This window comes from Carassius auratus, unplaced genomic scaffold (genome assembly GCF_003368295.1).
Source record: "Carassius auratus strain Wakin unplaced genomic scaffold, ASM336829v1 scaf_tig00030761, whole genome shotgun sequence".
NCBI classification, from domain to species: domain Eukaryota; kingdom Metazoa; phylum Chordata; class Actinopteri; order Cypriniformes; family Cyprinidae; genus Carassius; species Carassius auratus.
In genome coordinates, this window is record NW_020525877.1 from 1 (window position 1) to 5,791 (window position 5,791).

Consider the following 5,791-nt stretch of genomic DNA (forward strand, 5'->3'; position numbering starts at 1 on the left):
AAGGGGGCTGTTGGGTCATTGGTCTGATTAGTCTCATTTTACACAGGGATCCCCTCCAAAGATTTTACTGTATCCTTTCCACCAAGTTTCTCCACAAGACATGATACATCTCTGTCTGTAGGTTCATTAATTTGCCACTCAAATTTCAAACCTATAGGGAAAAAGCACAGGTTATCTTTATTCCAACGCAGTTTTATAGAAAATGAAAACTAATGTATACACTAAGAAGCGCTTTACAAATAAATTAAAATATTAATTGTAACATTAATAACCAACCTGGCATTTTGGCTTTAAGAGCAGCCTTTGAGCTTGCATAGACCATTTTGCTCTTTAAGGAGGCGGTTTCAGGGGCACTGTGGAATAAATAAACACAAGTGAGATGGTGAAAATAAAAGTAGGGAAAACTCCTGTCGTAATGGCTGCTTCTTACAGAATGCAGTTTGTGTTCCATTATGCTGCCTTCTAAATGTTTTTCAATGAAAACATACACTACGTTGATGTCTTTGGCCATTGAATAAAATAAATTGTACATTGGCTCACTTTTTTATTATGAGCCAATCTTACATATCCATGTTTGTTTCTGCTGGATGCTCAAATTCTCACCAAAAATCAACTTTAAATGCCACCAATAAGCATTTATTGCCAAAGGAAGCATAGATTAGGCTACATTGGGTGACATTTTGTCAAAGCTTAAATATGTCCAGTTAATTGTAAATGCCATTATTTACACTTGAGATATTTTTAGTACAACCAAAAAGTCAAATGGAACACAAGCCATCACATAACTGCAAAATATTGATCAGTGAGATGCAAAAGCCTCATACGATAAGATGAAGACTAGGTCCTCCTTCACGCTCTCCTTGCTCACATAAGAGCAGTCGTACAGGGCGTAGCGGCACTCATCGGTGGGGATCTTACTGAGGATCTTCTTTAAGACATCCGTTTTCCCCACATCTTTGACTTTCAGGCAGTTTTGCCGTCATCCACTATGATGCTCTTTGGTCTTTGCTCAAACACATGACCAGAAGTTTTAACCTTTCCCCTGCCTCAGTTCCCGCTTGACGCACCCGGATTAAATCATAATTACGTACCACCTCATCACTGATGGCTACACCTGAGGCCTGGGTGATATGGGGAAGAATAATGACAAAACATGCAGAAGTTATTACTATACAATTGGACTGTTAAAATGGCATTTTCTTCCATCCAGGTGACTTTGACGAAAACATAAAGCGGATCATTGTATGAAACCTCATAAAATTATCTTTATTAGATTAGGCAGACCTTTGACTACCACTAAATAAATGTTATTTTTTTTAATCTACATTCCATAGGTATTTCCCATCTTTATAACTGCTTTAGTTTAAGATATGGGGTGAAAATCTGAACTGCCTTCACATTCCCATTCCTTTACAAACAAGTCAAAACAAGACGCTGAGTTACACCTTAAAACACTCTGGTGTGAGGAAACTCAGGAATGTCTCGGGGAAAACATTTGGTGACACTTCCATTTCAGTGTAACTGTTTTACATTTTTGTTTTACATGCATGCTATATAGTGTGAGTTTTCCAATTTAATAGACCTAGTCAGACTTTCAGCTCACCCAGGAACCCATATTACTACATTTTAAGTTCTATACACTATATCTTCTCATGGACCTCCTGGAGTAGCTTGGTGGAAATATAAATAAACAATTCTCTACAAAAGCATTACAATGATTTTAAAAGGAAACAAGAATAAAGGGAATAGCATAAACAGTAGTGAATTTTCCGCCCATTTTCATCAACATGTCAATAAGCTTGTAGTACTGTTTTTAACTAAAAATTAAATGGATCCACCATCACCTTTTTCCTTCACTAGTTCATTAAGATTAGTTAATGGTTAGTTTACGTTTTTAAATAAATAAATATGACGTAGTTTCTTATTTAGTAAGAGGCCATAAACATGGCAGGAAATAGCATAATGCTGAAAATTTTGAATTTACCATGACACACTGTAGCACATGTACATAATGCAACTGCATTACTTGAACAGCATGCAAAATGTACACTGAAAATAAAACTGCCCAAGTCTGAGGACTTACCATGGCTGACGCTTGCTCTGAGACGGAGGAAAGAAGTATGTTGTTACGCTGCACAGTAAAGGAGCGTCTCAGCAGGGCAGGGTTCTGAACACACCTTCTTCAGAACAAATCGGTCCTGAATGACCTGACTTTCTACTTGCGGTCCGCAACTGCAAAACACTATCAAGTACAGGATGATTGTGTTAAATATCCTGTTGTCGCCTGAATCCAATTATTTATATTCTGTGCTTATGATAAGGAAGCAATAAAAGTGATGGTTTATGGCTCACGTAAATGCTTAGGTGAGTCATGATGCAGTTTGGAGTTGGAGACTGAACAAAGCAGCCTTATAAGGAAAACAGAATCTGACAAAAACCCCTTATTTGGTGAGAGGGGCACAAATATTGCGTTAACATGAATGGAAGGATCCAGGTGTAAAAATGATCGACACACCTGAGATATAATCATGATGATTATAATAAACCAGCAAATCAATGTAGCTTATAATGTTAGCAATGTTTCATGATAAGAGAAGACTAAGTCTTCAACTCATATAACATGATTCTTCAGGACCATTTTAGAATTTCAGGTACAAATATAGCCTAGATGTTGGCTATTTAATATGTTGTTAAATGTTTGTCTGATCATGTGTTACTAAATCATCAAGTCACGATATGAACTGTATTCAAATTCAAATATTATATTTGGACCTTAAAATTAACTAAAGTAATAAAGTAATAAAAGTAATAAAAAAAATATATATATATACACACACACACGGTGAACTCTTACCATGTAACATTTCAAAAAGGGAAACTTTCATATAGGGGTATGAGTTGGCACGGTTGTAATGAGGGGCAGTTGCAACTTGGCTTATTTCTTCAATCAGGAAGGAGCAGTTTTGTGTTACAGTGATGATATTCACACTGCACATGCTCAACCCCTCATTCTTCCTGGATGAAATCAAGCACAAGTGGCCATCATTTTAATGGTAAAAAGGTATTTTTTTAATAATCAGATTTTTTTTTGTCATACTGTGTTGTTCACGTGAAGCATTGTTAAAACATGATTTATATCTGTTTTATTATCTTCTAATAGGCATAACTAGCCTGTGTCAAGCTAATATATCAAGCTTTATCACAGCTGTCAGTGTAGACGGCTGTTGCAGCCATCCCAATATGCTGTCCCTTACCACAACAGTGATATAAAAGCTTACCATAACATTACACAATTGTAATTTTATGGATTAATAAAGAACCCATTTAAATAGTTGGGTATTTTTCCTATTTTAAGTGAAAATGGACTCATTTCCTTCACTCTCACCCTCTATTTGTCTTACACATGCATCACACACGCACACTTATAAAGTCAGTTATATAAAATAGTAGATTGAGTTAAAATTCTGGCTTTCTAATGCAAACAGTCTCTGAGAAACTAAAGGAAATGCAAAAAGTGCTGCAACCGTCCCCAATCTCCCATATTCATTACATGTAAAGTAAAACATTACAAAAAAAACATTTGTTTTAATTTTGATGGTTAGAGCTTACAGCTCATGAAAGTCAAAAAATCCATTATAATATCTCAAAAATCCTCAAAATATCTCTTGTTCTTTGAAACCACAATAATGGGGAGGACTACTGACTTGGCAATGGTCCAGAAGACAATCACTGATACCCTTCACAAAGAGTGTAAGTCACATTACTGAAAGGGGTGGCTGTTCACTGAGTGCTGTATGCAAAGCATATTAAAAGCATAGTTGACTGGAAGGACAAAATTGGTTAGAAAAAGGTGCACAAGCAACAGGGATGACCGCAAGCTTGAGAATACTGTCGAACAAAGCCGATCTCTTGGGAGAGGTTCACAAGCAGTGGACTGAAGCTGGAGTCAGCGCATCAAGAGTCATCACACTCAGACATCTTCAGGAAAAGGGCTACCAAGCAACTTCAGAAGAATCTTAACCTGGGCTAAGGATAAAGTTATTTTTTCAGAAGAAAATAAATTTAGCATTTCATTTGGAAATCAAGGTGTGGAGTCTGGAGAAAGACTGGAGGGCACCGAATCCAAGCTGCTTGAAGTCCAGGGTAAAGTTTCTAAAATCATTGATGATTTGGGGAGCTGTGATGTCTGCTGGCATTGGTCCATTGTATTTTATCAAGTCCAAAGTCAACTCAGCCATCTACCAGGAGATTTTGGAGCACTTCATGCTTCCATCTGCTGACAAGCTTTACGGAGATGCTGATTTCCTTTTCCAGCAGTACTTTAGCACCTGCCCACAGTGCCCAAAATCACTTCCAAGTGGTTTGCTGACCATGATATTACTGTGCCTTATTGGCCAGCCCAACATGTATGATTTGAACCACATATGGAATCTATGGGATATTTTTAAAAGAAAGATTAAAAAACTTCAATCCAACAATACAGACGAGCTGAAGGCTCAATAGTGGCCTCAGCAGTGCCACAGGCTGATTGCTTCCATGCCACACCTCACTGAAGCTGGAATTTGTGCTAAAGGAACCCAGCCAAATATTGAGTGCATAAGTGAACATACTTTAAAGAACGTGAACTTTTTTGATTGATCTTAGGAAATATTCTGATAGTTTGAGATACTGGATTATTGACTTTCATGAGCTGTAAACTTCAATTATTCAAATAAAAAAATATATATATTTTTTTTATATGTTTTACTTTACATGTAATGAATCTATAATATATTACAGATAATATATAAACAGATATATATTGTACAATTGTGCTATAAATGATAATGGAATAGGATTGAATAAGATGTAGGGATGTACTAGGATGGAGGGGTAACAAATAAATATAAGGATATTGCACATTTTTTTGCATAAGCAAAAAGCATAAGCAAAAAAATGTATATACACACATACACACATATATATATATAAGCGCGGGAGTAATGCCAGGGAAGGAACTGAGGATCTGGAGAAAGAGAGGCAGAGAGGGAGCAAGAAAAGAAACCAAATAACAGGAACTAAACTGCACTTGGAGCCTTGGAAAACAGGACAAGTCGTAACACGGTGAAACCAAAAGTAGGTAATGAGCGAAGAGTTAGTGTGTGCAGAAAACAACAATCTGACACAAAATGGTCTCGAATTAAGGGAGAAATTGACTCGAGGGACAAACTAGCAGCACACTGGTGTGATAGCCAAAGCAGTAACCACACAGACAGCGAGCATATGTTGATCTGTCAAAACAAAACCCATGTGCTCACAACAATGAACATACAAGACAAAGACAAACAACAGCAGACCAGACTGAAGTCATGACAAACAGTGATTAACAGAGCCCAAAAAACGACATTTTCTGCCTGACTCTGAATCTTTTGAAATAGTTTTTAAATGTTAAAATGTTTAAGGTTTTCTTTAGGAGTCTTTCATTTCTTAAATTCTCGGTAGCTATAATTGTAACATTTTTTTTGGCCGGACCTTTATCTGAAATTATAAAACAAATTTAAATTCAAGCTGCATTCAAGTTAAACAAACCTTGCATTAAATTAAAACACAACGAAGAAGCCGTTACAAATAGACAGAGAAACAGAGAATACAAATTACAAATGGAGAAGCGAAGTTAGGGCCCAAATTAGAGATTTCATTGAACACTGGAAAAATGTAACTGAAAAGACAAAATTAATAATTAGATTTTTAAGCTTGCTTTTTTTTTTGTGATTAATATATATTTATTTTGCTCTGTAGGTTTAGAGGGAGT

The 5,791-nt window shown here is 36.3% G+C and overlaps 1 pseudogene; it reads right to left on the reverse strand.

Moving 5' to 3' along the window:
- Positions 1 to 6: 6 nt before the first annotated feature.
- Positions 7 to 2,238, reverse strand: LOC113080295 (cofilin-2-like; annotated as a pseudogene).
- Positions 2,239 to 5,791: the final 3,553 nt, after the last annotated feature.